The 19,021-nt window shown below is 37.1% G+C and overlaps 1 non-coding gene across 1 annotated transcript; it reads left to right on the top strand.

Annotated features, from left to right (window-relative positions):
• The first annotated feature begins 5,207 nt into the window (after window positions 1-5,207).
• LOC141662867 (small nucleolar RNA R71) lies at window positions 5,208-5,314 on the top strand. Its single transcript, XR_012550966.1, has one exon. It is a non-coding gene; the product is annotated as a small nucleolar RNA R71 (small nucleolar RNA).
• Window positions 5,315-19,021: the final 13,707 nt, after the last annotated feature.

Here is a 19,021-nt window from a genome sequence, read left to right as displayed (position 1 = left end):
CAATAGTCCTAGATCTCTTGGGTGCCATCGAAACTGAGAAAAAGTGTTTAAGATTTGTGTTTTTGAATATGGGAGAAAGTTTAAGGTTTGAAAGTGTATGGGGAGTATATGGAATAGTTGTATGTATATATAGGTTAGGGTGGAGATTAGGGTAAAATTTGATTAGGAGTGGGTTTTGAGGGTTAAAAATGTGGGTAATGGGAAGATAATTCGTGGGTAATGGAGTTGTGTTTATTTTTGATTTTTCAGATTTTTTTTGGATTTTTATAGGACTTAAAAAAAAATTCCCAGTCGGGCCCTGAGCGGGCGCTCAGGGGTCTACTGGAAAAAGAATTTCCTTGCCCTGTTTTTCTGATTTTTTTTATGGTTTTGGATAGGTTACTAACTTCTAAGGGTTCCTGTAACAATAAATCATGGGTTGTCTCCCAAGAAGTGCTTCTTTTTCGTCATTAGCTTGACGTAGCGTACCTTAATCAAGTTGACAATAAAATGGCACTAACCACTTCCCGGTTTATCGTGTCCCTATAGTAATGTTTCAAACGCTGACCATTAACCTTGAATGCTTAGTCCGGATCATTCTCAAAAATCTCCACCGCTCCATGTGGAAACACAGTTTTGACAACAAAAGGTCCAGACCACCTTGATTTCAACTTTCCAGGAAAAAGTCGGAGATGAGAGTTGAAAAAAAGAACTTGCTGCCCCGGCACAAATGACTTAGGATATAACTTCCTGTCGTGCCACCTTTTCACTTTATCCTTGTACATTTTGTTGTTCTCGTACGCTTGGAGTCGAAATTCATCAAGTTCATTTAGCTGAAGCATTTGCTTCTTTCCAGCTGCATCTAGATCCAGGTTCAACTTCTTCAACGCCCAATAGGCCTTATGCTCAAGCTCCGCAGGTAAATGACATCCCTTACCATACACAAGTTGAAACGGGGACATCCCAAGTGGAGTCTTATATGCTGTTCTGTAAGCCCAAACAGCTTCATCGAGCTTTAAAGACCAATCCTTCCTTGACGGACAAACAACCTTCTCTAAAATGCGCTTGATCTCTCTATTAGACACTTTCGCTCGACCATTCGTGTGCGGATGATAGGCAGTAGCAACACGATGATTTACATTATAGCGCTGCATTATCAAAGTGAACTTACGGTTGCAGAAATGCGACCCTTCATCACTTATGATTACTCGTGGCGTTCCAAACCTTGTGAAAATCTTCTTATGAAGAAAATTCAACACTACCTTTGCATCATTCGTCGGCAGAGCTTTGACTTCTACCCATTTTGAGACATAATCGACTGCCAGCAAAATGTACTGATTATTGCAGGATGAGACAAATGGCCCCATAAAATCGATTCCCCAAACATCAAAGACCTCAACTTCAAGCATCACATTTAGCGGAATCTCATCCTTTCTCGTAAGATTTCCCACTCTTTGGCAACGATCACACCTTAAAACGAACTGATGAGCATTCTTAAACAACGTAGGCCAGAAAAAACCTGCTTGAAGAATACGAGCTGTCGTCTTCTCACCACCATAATGTCCACCATAAACTGTGGAGTGGCAGTCTCGTAATATCCCCTCCGTCTCACAGAATGGGATACATCTCCTGATGATCTAATCAGCTCCCTGTCTAAACAAATACGGTTCATCCCACATATACCACTTTACCTCATGCAGAAAATTCTTCTTTTGAGCTGTATTCAAATTAGGAGGCATTATATTGCTAACAAGATAATTCACAATATCTGCGAACCATGGTTCTTCCTCCTGAATTGCGAATAACTGCTCATCCGGAAAAGATTCGTTGATCAATGTCTTATCATTTGAAGTAGACTCAGGATTCTCCAATCTAGAGAGATGGTCAGCTACTTGATTCTTAGTACCTTTTCGATCCTTGATCTCTAACTCAAATTCATGTAGCAAGAGCACCCAATGAATGAGTCTAGGCTTCGAATCCTTCATGGAAACCAAATAGCGAATGGCCGCATGATCAGTGAACACTGTCACTTTGTCCTAAGCAAATAAGATCGAAATTTTTCGAAACCAAAGACTATAGCTAAGAGCTCCTTCTCAGTAGTGGTGTAGTTTATTTGAGCTCCATTTAAGGTCGTGCTAGTATAGTAGACCACATGAAAGAGATTATTCTTGTGCTGCCCAAGAACTGCACCCACCGTATAATCACTCGCATCACACATCATTTCAAAAGGCTCTGTCCAATCAGGTGCGGTAATAACTGGTGCAGTTATCAAACTCTTCTTGAGAGTTTCGAATGCCGTCAAGCATTCATCATCAAATTTGAAAGGCACATCCTTCTCAAGCAAGTTGCACAACGGCTTAGATATCTTCAAAAAATCCTTGATGAAACGCCGATAAAAACCCGCATGACCAAGAAAACTACGGATTCCTTTCACAGAATTAGGTGGTGGAAGATTTTTAATGACTCCCAGCTTGGCTTTGTCCACCTCAAGACCCTTGCTAGAAACCTTATGCCCAAGAATAATGCCTTCACGCACCATAAAGTGACATTTTTCCCAATTGAGCACTAAATTAGTTTCCACACACCTTTTGAGTACTGCACGAAGATTATTCAAACATTCATCATACGAATGTCCAAAGATGGAGAAGTCGTCCATGAACACCTCGACATTATTTCCAATCATATCAGAGAATATAGCCATCATACATCTCTGAAAAGTGGTCAGTGCTCCACATAAGCCAAACGAAACTCTGCGAAAAGCAAACATGCCAAATGGACAAGTGAAGGTAGTCTTTTCTTGATCCTCTGGTGCAATACATATCTGAGTATACCCCGAATAACCATCCAGAAGATAATAATACTCGTGACCGGCCAACCTGTCAAGCATCTGATCAATAAATGGAAGAGGGAAGTGATCCTTCCTCGTGGCCTTGTTCAACTTTCTATAGTCCATGCATACTCTCCATCATGTGACTGTTCGAGTGGGGATGAGCTCGTTCTTCTCATTTGCTACCACAGTAATACCTCATTTCTTAGGTACACATTACACGGGACTCACCCAAGAACTGTCAGAAATAGGATAAATGATTCCTGCATCGAGCCATTTTAAAATTTCTTTCTTCACCACTTCTTTCATGATAGGATTAAGTCTGCGTTGTTGCTCAACAGTCGGCTTACTACCCTCCTCTAGCAGAATCTTATGCATGCAGTATGAAGGGCTAATCCCCTTGATGTCTCCTATAGTCCATCCAATAGCCGATTTGAATTCTCTCAAGATCCTCAAAAGCTTGTCCTCCTCGTTACCTGAAAGGTCAGATACAATAATAACAGGTAAAGTAGATGCATCACCTAAAAAAGCATACCCCAAGTGTTCAGGCAATGGTTTAAGCTCCAAGGTAGGTGTTTCCTCAATAGATGGTTTGAGCTTTCCTTCAGCATTTTTGAGGTCAAAAGTACCAAGAGATTCAAATGGCATGTCTAGCTTTCGCCTCCAGGGAGAAGCATTTAGATATTGTAGTTGCTCATTGCCATCCTCATCATCACTGTCAAAATCCCCCACTAAGGCTTTTTCTAATGCATCAGATATTAGCATATGATCAAGTTCTGAAGTAACCGCAGAATCAATCAAATCCACTTTTAAGCGCTCCTCATCTTCTATAGGGAATTTCATCGCTTTGAATACATTGAATGTCATATCCTGATCATGCACCCTCATAGTAAGTTCACCTTTCTGCACATCTATCAAGGTGATGCCTGTAGCCAAGAAAGGTATCCCCAAGATTATGGGAATCTTCTTATCTTCCTCGAAATCCAGAATAACAAAGTCTGCAGGAAAGAAGAGCTTATCCACCTTTACTAGCACATCCTCCATTATGCCTCGTGGGTATGTAATAGAATGATCAGCCAATTGTAGAGACATGTAGGTGGGCTTTGGATCAGGAAAGTTCAACTTTTTGAAGATCGAAAACGATATTAGATTGATGTTTGCTCCCAAATCACACAGGCACTTGTCAAAAGACAACTTGCCAATGGTGCAAGGAGTGGTGAAGCTACCTGGATCTTTAAGCTTTGAAGGTAACTTTTGTTGCAGCACAACACTGCATTCTTCCGTTAAAGCAACGGTCTCAAGTTCATCCAGTTTCACCTTCCTTGAAAGAATAGTCTTTATAAATTTCGCATAACTAGGCATTTGCTCCAGAGCCTCAGCGAAAGGTATATTGATGTGAAGTTTCTTGAACACCTCCAGAAACTTAAAAACCTGCTTATCTAGCTTTTGTTGTTGCAATCTCTTAGGGAAAGGTGGTGGAGGATAGAGCTGTTTCTCCCCTGTATTACCCTCAGGAGGAGTGTGTTCAACAGTAGTCTTCCTTGGTTCCGCCGCTTTCTCCTTTTGCTTAGCTTCTTCATCACCAACTTCAGCTTATCCTTCTTTTGCTTTTTCAGCATCAGCAACTTTTCCAGACCTCAAGGTGATAGCCTTGACTTGCTCTTTAGCTTCCTTCCTTCCTGGCACTTCAGTAACACTGGAAAGTGTGCCAGGTTGACGATTGAGCACTGTATTGCCTATTTGACCGATTTGATTTTCCACGGTCTTGATAGAAACCGCCTGACATTTGCACAGTAGCTTAAGTTCCTCAAAATCAGCACTAGAGGGTGGAGCTGCACCTTCTTGTTAAGGATATGATTGTCTTCGAGCATAGTGTTGTGGTTGCTGGAATCCAGGTGGATTGAACTGTTTACTTATGCCTTGCTGATATGGTTGCTGAATAGCACTCTGATTATTACTCCAGCTAAAATTTGGATGATTTCTATTGTTAGGATAATAAGTAGCTGGCACATGCTGCTGTGGTTGTTGATAATTGTTCATATACTGAACAGATTCATTAACAAGAGAACACTGATCCGTAGCATGAGAACCTACATAAAGCTCACAGACCATAGCTATCTGATTGACTCTATAGGTGGCTAGAGAATCGACCTTCATTGACAGCGCTTGGAGCTACGCTGCAATAGCTGTAGCTGCATCAACTTCCAAAATACCTGCTACCTTCCCAGGGATCATCCTTTGAGTTGGGTTTTGATGCTCATTTGCAGCCATAGTCTCAATAAGATTATAAGCCTCAGTATAGCTTTTGGCCCACAAGGCGCCTCCAGCTGCTGCGTCGAGCATAGGCCGAGATTGGGCCCCCAAACCATTATAGAAACCAGTGATCACCATCCAATCAGGCATACCATGATGTGGACACTTTCTCAACATCTCCTTGTAGCACTCCCAAGCTTCGCACATAGATTCTGTAGGTTGCTGCGCAAACTGAGTAAGAGCACTCCTCATAGCCGCAGTCTTCGCCATTGGATAAAACTTTACCAGAAACTTTTGCGCAAGATCTTGCCAAGTAGTGATAGACCCAACTAGTTCAGAATGTAACCAGTCCTTAGCTTTATCCCTCAGTGAGAATGGGAAAAGCCTCAGCTTGATAGCCTCATCAGTCACACCATTATATTTGAAAGTACTACAGATCTCGACAAAATTCCTTATATGCATGTTGGGGTCTTCAGTCGCAGCACCTCCGAAAGAAACGGAATTCTGCACCATCTGAATAGTGCCCGGATTGATTTCAAAGTTATTGGCCTCAATAGCCGGGTGCATTATGCTAGACTGAATGTCATCAATTTTAGGCCTAGAAAAGTCCATAAGAGCTGGATCTGTCGGAACTATACGATCATCTATGATTACTGGCTCTTTCTGCTCACTTCCTGAATCCGAATCTTCAAAATCTATCTTCTCCGGAATATCAAGAACTTCGTTTGTCTCCTCAGCTGTATCTAAAGTCCTCTTGCGAGTACGAGAACGTGTTTGCATAAATGCTCGCTAAAGTACCTGAAACACAACCGGAAACAATTAGTAACACGTCTTAATCACTGAGTCCTAATGACCAATGATGGTAAGTACATAAACTAAACGAATATGCCGAGTCCCCGGCAGCGGCGCCAAAAACTTGTTAGGGTGAAAACACGCGCTAATAATACACGCAAGTATACGCGTTCGCAAGTAATATAGAATACTTTCTAGTTCGTTCCCACAGAGACTCAGACTAATTATGTTCAATTACACTCACTCACCAATGTATAATTACTTCTCAATGTTAAAACAATAACACTTAGATTTGAGTAACTAATTATTAACTACAATTAACTACGAGAATTAAGCACTTAATTGACACTTGAATTAACAATATTAAAACACTCATGAGATCACAACTTCATTACCACTTCCTTCAATAGTCATTGTTATTACCCTTAGCATGCAACAGTGATGATATTAATCGAATAACACAAAACTGATAAAAGCCAACTTTCATTGTACTAATACCATTCTACCAAGCATCCACAATTAAGATATAAGTTGAATAGGCATCAATTATGTTGAGTCCCTATATGTCTACAGAAATTGACAACATAACGATTTAAGCACAAGTTATTCCTTTTGATTACACAGGGAAAATAAAACGGTTAGAGTTACCCACTAATCATGCACAAATACATGAACCTATGTTAGCATGGCAAGTTCTAAATCTCAAGATCCACCGTCGCTTCACAAGAGATTAACCCCTATCTTATATGTTCGCGATGCACATAAGACGAATAAGCACAACCAATACTAGATATCAAACAATCATCACACACTAAGGTATTAAACAACTAACTAAAGAATTCCATAATAAATCTGTTACGACCCCATGATCACAATTAGCCCATGATAGCACTCATCGTCATCATGGGTTCATATGAAAACATGATAATAACACACGGGAATAATTACTAAAACTACTTTTATTAAACCAGAGTACGTCACAAGAGTAAATAGGTTCAAAGTAAAGAAAACTAGCATCCAACGTTACAACGAAATAAAGAATCACAAGAAAATATGCTTCCTCTTCATTGCGGTTTGCTAAAACGGTCTTCTTCCTTATCTCCTCGCTCTTCGATTAATACTACGATCCCACCTTTTTTGAAACGTCTCTGAAAACTACTTATATGGGAGTCCCATAAAGCCCAGCTAACTCAGAAGTTGGAAGTTAAACATAATCAGGATTCCAAAATAATTATTTTAATATTCCGTCCCTCAGCGGCCGCTCAGCATTCCTGAGCGGGCGCTCAGCTTCCTGAGCGGTCGCTCAGCAGAGCTGAGCGGGCGCTCAGACCCCTTCTGGAAAATGCTCTGTTTTTCTCCCGTTTCTTCGCTGCAATCTGCTCCTATCTTCCCGCTTGCAATGCCAAACACATACCAAGACTTATTCTTGATGAAATCTCTCCCGAAATGCAATTAATACCCTGAAATGCACAAACACTAGAAAAACACATCAAATACATAAAATACTTGATTTCAAGACACCAATTCAAGCCATTATAAGACGTTCTAAGTGGCATAAAATGCCACTTATCAATAGTCCTTTTGTTTATAGAATCAAGTAGCAAGGAGTGTAGTCAAGTACTAGACGGAGTTGGTAGCCAGCAGTTATAAGCCAGGGTTTTAGTGAAAAGTTATCGAGCATACCAGGCAAGTACCCCTAACTTCACCTATCGTTCAAGTGGCGTTTATTTCGAATCATATTATGCAATTATTTATATCTTCACTTATCATTCAAGTGATATTGACTCTGAACCTTATTCTTTCAATTTCCATACTATTCTAAGTTGAGAATAGTTAAATGTTTTATATTGCGCTACAAATTACTCCATACAGTAAAACTTTGAACTGAGATTAGTGAATAACTAATTGGTCTAATTATTTCACCATCGATTGTTGAGATAGCTCTGGACCATGAGAAATGGGGAGTTATATTATTAAGGATGTCGTTTGATTCAGCTCCTTTGATCAAAATGTTTTATGGATTGGATGAATGCGTAAGTGACCGGGACGGACGGTCCAGCGGAGGGCTATTTCTATGTGTTATATGAAATACTATGACACAATTTATGCCACAAGAAGATATATTGCCTTTTTATTTGAGTACTTGTGTTTTGGGACATGTTTCTACGAACCATGATCCAGTACTATCACACGGGCTGATCAGCATGTGATAGTACGTCCGTCGGAGTTAGATTCCAATCTAAAAATTATCGTTTATTGCTGATAGCTTGTAAAGCTTTTATTATTGATCAAATATTACTTATTTTATCTTATTGTTCAGTTATTATCAAAATGTGGTTCATCATTTCAAGCACATTTTATACTGCTTGCTAAGCATTTCTTTCGCTGATACTTGTTTATCAATCTAATCTTTCAGCTAAGCCAGAGCAGGCTTGAGTTCCAGGTTTGATCAGAAGTCGAATACTTGTAGATAGTCGGGTGTGTTTTCCAGGTAGACTATTTTGGGACGCTTGAATAAGTCTAGAGGTTTGTAATAAAATTTGAATAATCTGTAAAACTAATTAGACTTATGGTTTGTAATAATAGTTGGTTTGTATTAGTGCATGTTCCATACTATAACCTGTGATCGATCCAGTGCATCCAAGGGGTCATATTTATTATATTTTTCTGCTGTGATTATTTTATTATCGTTTAGTGGCTAGTGACCCCCAAATCTAGACCCCGGGTTTGGAGGGCGTCATAGATATCACCAACTATCGAGGCATGATTGGATCACTGATCTACCTGAATGCGATTCGTCCAGATATTATGTTTGCAACATGCTTGTGTACACGGTTCCAATATGATCCAAAGGAATCACATCTGAAAGCCGTCAAAAGAATTTTCAGATATCTGAACGGCTAACCTAATCTAGGTATCTGGTATCCTAAAGATACGGGCTTTGATCTCATCAGCTACACAAATTCTGATTATGTTGGTTGTAAGATTGATCCGAAGAGTACTTAAGGAAGCTATCAGTTTCTTAGAAGAAGATTAGTTTCCTGGTTTAGCAAGAAGCAGCATTCTGTTTCCATATCTACTGCTGAAGCTAAAGACATTGCTGCTGAAAGCTACTGTTTTTAACTTTTCTGGATGAGAAACCAACTCCGAGACTATGGACTTGAATTGAAAAATATTCCTATCTACTGTGACAACATAAGTGCTATAGCAATCTCAAACAATCATATTCAGCACTCTAGGACCAAACATATTGATATAAAGTACCATTTTGTAAGAGAGTATATAACGAATGGTATTTTGAAACTTCATTATATTCCCACAAATGATCAAATTGCAGATATTTTCACAAAGCCACTTGACGAAGCTACATTCAACAAGTTGGTTAGTGAACTTGGCATTTTGAATTTGTCCAATTAACTGGAAATCAACAAATTTAATTTCATGCGGGTAAACGTTACTCCCCTACGATGATGTGTTAAGGGGAATGTAAGTTGTTTACATATCTATTATCATTATATGTTTCCATGTTCGTAAACTTTTGAAGCTAACCGATTACCATGATTTACATGCTATATGCAAGTTGATCGGTAAGTTAAAGTTATTGAAGTAATATATAAGTTATTTGAATGATTTCATGTTATATGATGCACGCACTTATGATATTGATATTTATTTTAGCACGCACATATATCAATGATGCTCCGATTTAAGATTCTTTGTGATATTTGAGTACTAGATCATGAGTCACTCTGACAGTAGACTAATGGGTCACTCTGATTTTCTGATTATCAGTACTTGTGCTAGAATAAATGTGTAACATAACTAGAGATAATTGTGATGTTTTTATGTCAGGAGTATATTATAATTGCTTCAGTCATGATGTTACTAATCAACTTTGGTTCAGTCTTGTTAAATACACTCTTAACATAAATATTTGATTTTATAATTTTAATCCTGATTGCTTTATGTCAATCTTGTTAATTTAAAAATAGTTCTTACCCTTTCTCTATTTTGAACTAACATGAAATTTTTTAAGCTAATGAGATTTAAATGGATAGAATTGTCAAAAGAATTAGAAGATACAATCATTAAAGACATTCTTCATGAATCCGTATGGTGGTAAGTAAAAGGTAAATTTCTTCGATTTAAAGGTTATAAGCTCTTGAATAAATCTAATGTTGATCTCTAAATTCTCTGATATTGTACTTTAGAAGTATGTAATCATCAACCCTCAGTGGTTTTAGGAACTGATTATAAGCCTATCAAACCCCATAGCTTCTGGCCCAAGTCATAGAACCAAACAATTCTCACACAACATCCTTTACATGTCTCTGATATATTCACCATATTTTGCTCTAATACACCTGATTTTTTCTTGAATATCAACTTGGTGTCAAACATATTACCACTTGGTATTGGAGTTTTGTTCAGAATAAGGGAGAAAGCGCCTAGCAGCACCACATAAGGAAGGAAAGGTCAACCCTACAACTCTGTCTCTCACAAAGTATTGGAATATCTAAACCTCGAGACAACTGTAAGCCCATCCGTATTTTCTCAAAAGAATATAGAGCTGAAAAGGCACATGAACTGTTACTAGGTGCTGTAGGATTTTATCTATCACGGAAGCATGGTAAAATATTTTTCTTGATATAAAATCCATATAATACGCATATAGATCACGATTTAAATCGAGGGATCATTTCTAACCTTTAAAAGCGATCCAAGAACCACGAGCGGAGATCCTTAGCAGCCGCTCCTCAAGTGTGAAGCACTCCACCGGTATCCACCAAGAAATCGATGTAATAGAGGAGGAGGAGGTGGAGAGAATTAGGGTTTTGTAAATTTTTAGGTTGAGGCAAAAATAGGATTTATAATAGTATATTTATAGGCAAAATTTTCAGCTGAAAAATTTCCCATAAAATATTATTATTATTAACCCTTTATTATTCTCACTAATAATTAAAACACCTTTTAATTATAAATCCTTTTTCTAAACACTTTAGAAATAATTCTCTCACTTGATTTAATTTCCAAAAATTAAATTTTTAATTAATAATATTAAGAACTTTTTCTTAATTAATTTATAATCAATTAAATCTCATTTAATCAATTATTAAATTTTGCCAATTAATTATTTATTTCATAAATAAATAATTATCAGCCATTATTAATTAATTTCTCCACCATTAATTCATTCTCTTTTATGGTGTGACCCTTTAGGTTCAATATTAAGCCGGTAGTAGAAATAAATAATAATAAAACTATTTTATCATTATTTATATAAATTCTCTAATTCATTAAATATGATTAATTTATTCTACATCGTGAGGGATACTTCTCAGCATATCGCCACTATCCGGATAATACGAATTCACTGCTTAGAATACCAAGAACCTATTCAGGGAGTAGTTACCGTACAATCAATTCCTTCTACCCTGCAATGTCACGATTAAATATAAGGCATGGAACTTGTCAAGCCTATCTTATTTAATCATTTGCTTTCCCATTCACTATGCTTAGTTCTACTTAATGTAAATTAGAAACTCCTTTCTAATTTCATTCACTCTGGCCAGAGATTCCTGAACTAGCATAAGTGGATCAGCATTGAACATTCTCTTCCTTCACTGGAAGGGGTAGATCCTTTATTGATCATACACTATCTTCGTGTACAAATTCCTATACCCAGTAGAGCCTTTATAATTGTCCCTGGAGACTAAGAACTAAACCAAAGCATAGTTCAGTGTACACAAGATGACTATGATGACCTCAAGTCTAAGGATACTTGTACAACTATCACTATATGAAAAACTGCTGACACGTGAGTGAACTCCATCAGTTGTTCAGCTGTGTGAGTCATGTTCAGTGAACTTATTCTATAATAAGCACCTACATACTAGCTATAGTGTCACCACACAAATGTCTATGAGAAAAGACATCCTTCATAATGAAGCAAGCATAGTATGTACCGATCTTTGCGGATTATTAATTACCAGTTAGTAATCCTACGACCAATAACCATTTAAGTTTAGAGTTATCATCTTTTAGGTCTCATTATTGTGATCTCATCACAATCCATAAAAAGCTTTACTCTAAATTGTGGTATATCTTATTTAAACACTTAAAATAGATAGAGCCCGCAATAAAAACAAAACAAGTCTTTTATTAATATCAATGAAAACGAAACATATTACATAAAAGTTATTCCTAAATCCTCATACATGATTGGACTTAGGACATATCTCTTTCAATCTCCCACTTGTACTAAAGCCAATCACTCTGGTATCTAATACCCGTCTTGTCTTTATGACGATCAAAGTGACTTTGAGAAAGTGGCTTTATTAAAGGGTCTGCTATGTTGTTATGTGTATCAACTCTCTCGACGTTGATATCTCCTCTTTCAACAATCTCCCTAATCAGATGAAAGCGCCGCAGGACATGTTTGGAATTTTTATGAGACCTAGGTTCCTTGGCTTGTGCTATTGCTGCATTGTTATGACAATACAACACAATAGGCTCTTCAACGCTAGGAACAACTCCCAATTCAGAAACAAATTTCCTCATCCAAACGGCTTCTTTTACAGCCTCACTTGCAGCTATATATTCTACTTCCGCTGTGGAGTCAGCTGTTGTAGACTGTTTGAAACTCTTCCAACTAATCGCACCACCATTCAGAGTAAACACGTACCCTGACATGGATTTTCTATCACTTTCTGATTGAAAACTAGAGTCAGTATAACCCTCTATTTTCAACTCAAATTCACCACCAAAAACAAGAAAAATGTCCTGAGTCCTTCGCAAGTACTTAAGGATGTTTTTCACTGCTTTCCAGTGGTCTTCACCTGGATTGGACTGATATCTGCTCGTCACACTAATTGAATAAGTAACATCAGGCCTTGTACACAACATCACATACATGATAGATCCTATTGCTGAAGCATAAGGAATCTTACTCATACGCTCTCTTTCCTCAAGTGTCTTAGGAGACATTTTTTCGGAAAGGGACACTCCATGGCTCATCGGTATGAGACCTCTTTTGGAGTTTTCCAAGCTAAACCTTTTAAGCACTTTCTGGATGTATGTACCATGGATAAGACCTATCATTATTCTAGATCTATCTCTATAGATCTTCATACCAAGAATATAGGATGCTTCTCCCAAGTCCTTCATGGTGAAGTTCTTTGATAGCCATACTTTGACTGATTACAGCATCGGTATATCATTTCCTATAAGAAGTATGTCATCTACATATAATACAAGAAATGTTACCGCACTCCCATTAACCTTCTTGTAGACACATGGTTCATCTATGTTTTTGATAAAACCAAACTCTTTGATTGTCTCATCAAAACGGATGTTCCATCTATGAGAAGCTTGCCTTAAACCATATATGGTTCGCAGCAGCTTACACACTAGGTGTTCATTTTCCTTGGAAAGAAAACCCTCTCGCTGTGTCATATACACTTCCTCCTCAAGTTCCCCATTGAGGAAGGTCGTTTTCACGTCCATTTTCCAGATCTCATAGTCGTAGTAAGCAGCAATCGCAAGCAAAATCCGAATTGATTTTAACAGGGCTATAGGCGAAAAAGTTTCATCAAAGTCAATCCCTTGCCTTTGTTTGAATCCTTTTGCCACGAGCCTGGCCTTATAGGTCTCCACCTGGCCATCTGCTCCAATCATTCTTTTGTATACCCACTTGCACCCAATAGGCTTAACACCTTCAGACGCCTCAACCAGAGTCCATACTTGGTTGGTATACATAGATTCCATTTCGGATTTCATGGCACTATGCCATTTCTCTGAGTCAACACTACTCATAGCCTCATTATAGGTCACAGGGTCGTCATCATCAATGATTGACAACTCATTGCCATTCTCAGTGACAAGGCCATAATACCTCTCAGGTTGGCGAGACACTCTCCCTGTCCTACGAATGGGTTGTTCCACAGAAGGTTATTCAGTCTGAACAGGTGTTTCCACTTGATCTGTAGTAGTTTGTGCTTCTTGAACTTCATCAAGTTCAATTTTGCTCCCACTGTTTCCTTCAAGGATAAACTGCTTTTCCAAGAAGGTAGCATGTCTAGAGACAAACACCTGATGATCGGTGTAAAAGTGATACCCTAAAGTCTCTTTAGGATATCCCACAAAATTATATTTTATAGATCGAGATTCCAGCTTATCTGGGTCAACTTTCTTGACATAAGTTGGACATCCCCAAATCTTAACGTGTTTAAGACTCGGTTTCCTTTCTTTCCATATCTCATATGGAGTTTGAGGAACAGATTTGGAAGGCACCTTATTCAGTAAATATGCTGAGGTTTCCAATGCATAACCCCTTAGGAATACTGGAAGATTCGCATAGCTCATCATGGACCGAACCATGTCTAACAAAGTTCGATTTCTCCTTTCAGATACCCCATTTAACTGTGGAGTATATGGAGGAGTCCACTGGGAGACTATACCATTTTCTTTGAGATAATCTAGAAACTCTCCATTCAAGTATTCACCACCTCGATCTGATCGAAGAGTTATAATACTGTGTTTGGTTTGTTTCTCCACTTCATGTTTATATTCTTTGAACTTTTCAAAGGCTTCAGACTTGTGTTTCATCACATACACATATCCGAATCTAGATCTATCATCTATGAAAGTAATGAAGTATGAAAATCCACCCATTGCTTGCGTAGATATTGGTCCATATACATTTGTGTGTACCAATCCTAGCAAATCTGCAGCCCTCTCTCCATGTCCACTAAATGGAGATTTGGTCATTTTACCCAATAGATAAGACTCGCATGTAGGATATGATTCAAAATCAAAGGGGTCAAGTAACCCTTCCTTATGCAATGTCCGCAGTCTATTTTCACTAATATGACCTAGCCTACAGTGCCATAAATAGGTCAGATTTTCATCATCTCGTTTTCTTTTGTTAGTTTGTTCAATCTGAAGTAAATCATGCTCTACGTCACACACATACAGACCATTATTTAAAATACCACGTCCATAAAGAACATTATCTCTAAGAATAGAACATTCATTATTCTTAATAATAAATGAAAAACCATCCAAATCCAACATAGGAATAGAAACAATATTCCTCACAATAGAGGGTACGTAATAACAATTATTCAAAATAATAGTCTTGCCCATAGGCATATGTAAACTAAATGATCCTACAGATATGGCCGCAACCCTTGCTCCATTACCCATACGTAGAATCACTTCATCTTTTTTAAGAGTCCTACTTCCCTTTAGTCCTTGCAACGAATTGCAAATATGAGAACCACAGGCGGTATCTAATACCCAAGTAGAAATTTGACCTAGTGACATATTAACTTCGATCATGAACATGCCTGAATCAGAAGCGGTAGTCTCACTACCCTTATTCTTCTTCAATTCTGCAAGGTAAACCTTGTAGTTCCTCTTCCAGTGCCCCAACTTGTTACAGTGAAAGCAAACAGCTAAATTAGGGCCAGTCAACTTGCGAGCATCTAGTATGCTCCGGAGTGATAGTGTAGAAGACATGACAAATATAGTAAATCTGTAAATGATAAACACATAACAACACTTAGCAAATATTCAATTTCATTTCAAAACACTATATGAATCGGGTCTTTATTCATAAGTGTCTCCCACTAGTTTATCTAATTTATTCAACCCCTAAGTGAAAATTAAGCATTCATAATGCTAGTGGGAATAGGGATCCTACATTCCATCACAGAACCTCGGCTGTAGCACGAAACGTCATGTGATGTTCAATAGGTAGACAACTCTTGTCAATTACAACTTATGTTATTCCCTAAAATAACTTTAGCCTCTTAAATAATTGAGTCACGGTTGTGGCATGACAAACTCAATATTCTAAGTCAAGTCTAACCCAACATTTCGTACAATTGAATCAGTCTCCAACGACCTTTAGATTATAATTCAATGTACACATCTCTATGTAATAGACAATTATTTCTTATTTCTAAATCAAAGCCCTCGGCTGTAGCACGAAACGACAATGATTTAAAAATAAGAACCACTTTCTATCATGTTGGAAGGCTATGACTGACACAAGCCCGTTGTGTCATTGGCCAATTACTACTTGATATTATTTAATTTTAGAGGGATTATATTACGTTACAAGCATAATCACATTATAAAGAGATTCTTCCTTTTAAATTAAATATTTCAAATCAATAATCGATAATCAGATAATTCCCAGATCGGGTGGAGCATTGTCAAGAGGCATCACTTAATAACCCTTTCTTACGCGCCCCAAACCATAAGCTGACGTCAGCATGACGTCATCTGATGACGTCAACATGACATCAGCACTACGCTGACCATTGACCCGCGCGTGTCTGACACGCGCCGTGCGTGACACATGAGCGCATGTGCCCCACGCACGCATGCCAGACGCGCGCTCCTCCCCTCTTTCCTGACAGTCGCCGCCGCCTTTGCTTTGCACTGAAAAATGTGCCGTTCCTTTTTCCGTGCCACCATCACTCAGTACAGCAGAACATCAATACAGATTTTACTTTATTCTTCAGCAAAACAAATATATATATATATATACTATATATACATATATTTAATTACAAATATTAATTAAAACAACTCCAAAAAATCATATTAATTAATCAATTCATCATAAAATTATGAAAAAAATACCCAGACAATCTACAACACTTGTAGAACCCAGATCTACAGTCAAAATAATGCTGAGAAACAATTTCTAATCAGTCATAGCTAATCCATGATATAACTTGTAAAAATCATAATTAATTCATACAAGCACATAAAATTCTGAAATTTTTATCACAGATCTATATGCATACAATCTATGCTCTGATACCATTGTAGGATTTTATCTATCACGGAAGCATGGTAAAATATTTTTCTTGATATAAATCCATATAATACGCATAAAGATCATGATTTAAATCGAGGGATCGTTTCTAACCTTTAAAGGCGATCCAAGAACCACGAGCGGAGATCCTTAGCAGCTGCTCCTCAAGTGTGAAGCACTCCACCGGTATCCACCAAGATATCGATGTAATAGAGGAGGAGAAGGTGGGGAGAATTAGGGTTTTGTAAATTTTTAGGTTGAGGAAAAAATAGGGTTTATTATAGTATATTTATAGGCAAAATTTTCAGCTGAAAATTTTCCCATAAAATATTATTATTATTAACCCTTTATTATTCTCACTAATAATTAAAACACCTTTTAATTATAAATCCTTTTCTAAACACTTTAGAAATAATTCTCTCACTTGATTTAATTTCCAAAAATTAAATTCTTAATTAATAATATTAAGAACTTTTTCTTAATTAATTTATAATCAATTAAATCTCATTTAATCAATTATTAAATTTTACCAATTAATTATTTATTTCATAAATAAATAATTATCAGCCATTATTAATTAATTCCTCCACCATTAAATCATTCTTTTTTATGGTATGACCCTATAGGTTCAATATTAAGCCGATAGTAGAAAAAAATAATAAAAAAATTATTTTATCATTATTTATATAAATTCTCTAATTCATTAAATATGATTAATTAATTAATCATATTTATTCTACATCGTGAGGGATACTTCTCAGCATATCGCGACTATCCGGATAATACGAATTCACTGCTTAGAATACCAAGAACCTATTCAGTGAGTAGTTACCGTACAATCAATTCCTTCTACCCTGCAATGTCACGATTAAATATAAAACATGGAACTTGTGTCAAGCCTATTTTATTTAATCACTTGCTTTCCCATTCACTATGATTAGTTTTATTTAATGTAAATTAGAAACTCCTTTCTAATTTCATTCACTATGGCCAGAGATTCCTGAACTAGCATAAGTGGATTAGCATTGAACATTCTCTTCCTTCACTGGAAGGGGTAGATCCTATATTGATCATACACTATCTTCGTGTACAAATTCCTATACCCAGTAGAGCCTTTATAATTGTCCCTGGCGACTAAGAACTAAATCAAAGCATAGTTCAGTGTACACAAGATGACTATGATGACCTCAAGTCTAAGGATACTTGTACAACTATCACTATGTGAACAACTGCTGACACGTGAGTGAACTCCATCAGTTGTTCAGTTGTGTGAGTCATGTTCAGTGAACTTATTCTATAATAAGCACCTACATACTAGCTATAGTGTCACCACACAAATGTCTATGAGAACAGACATCCTTCATAATGATGCAAGCATAGGATGTACCGATCTTTTCGGATTATTAATTACCAGTTAGTAATCGTACGACCATGAACTATTTAAGTTTAGAGTTATCATCTTTTAGATCTCATTATTATGATCTCATCACAATCCATAAAAAGCTTTACTCTAAACTGTGGTATATCTTATTTAAACACTTAAAATAGATAGAGCCCGCAATAAAAATAAAACAAGTCTTTTATTAATAACAATAAAATCAAAACAGATTACATAAAAGTTATTCCTAAATCCTCATACATGATTGGACTTAGGACATATCTCTTTCAGGTGCATTCTCCCAACATAATGTAATCTATTGAAATTCGCCTATCATCCAGGGCATCTGAATGAGAGTCACTACCCCTTGATCTAAATATTTTCTATACACGTATGAGATTCACACACAATGAAGGTATTGATATAGCAATTTTTGTTAAACCATATCAAGGTCACTGACAATAATTGGATCTTAATCCTTAAATCCTGGCCCTTAAAGCCTTACACTTTGATCTTTGGATTTGATTACGATTCTGGACCTCTGATTTACTTATAGGTTCATGATCTCTGATAAAGGTAAGATACTTGGATCATTCCTCGATTCAGTATCTTTGATTTTAAATTTAGGGTTATATTTCGGGATCATTATTGATAAGTCTTAACAGGCTTTAGAAGAAATCTTTGATCCCTAATGGCATATCATTAATCATTGATTATCTTCCCAGAATTTAAATCTGGATATGATTTTGACTTTGGTCAAAATTGCAACTTGTAAATGAGGACTCAGATACAATCTGACGAGTTTATAAGGTATACTTCTTCATAGAAGTTGAGGGATATCAGGAATTTTATCACTTAAAAGAATCCTAATTTCCCCTCTCAGAAGGAACATTTCTGAATCTATTGGCTGAGAGTTTCCATCCTTAAACGTGGAAGGAAACTTTTCTATGAAAAGGAT

This window comes from Apium graveolens, chromosome 5 (genome assembly GCF_009905375.1).
Source record: "Apium graveolens cultivar Ventura chromosome 5, ASM990537v1, whole genome shotgun sequence".
In the NCBI taxonomy this organism is placed as follows: Eukaryota; Viridiplantae; Streptophyta; class Magnoliopsida; order Apiales; family Apiaceae; genus Apium; species Apium graveolens.
The sequence above is the reverse complement of the archived record's forward strand: the minus strand, read 5'-3'. Positions and strand labels throughout refer to the sequence as shown.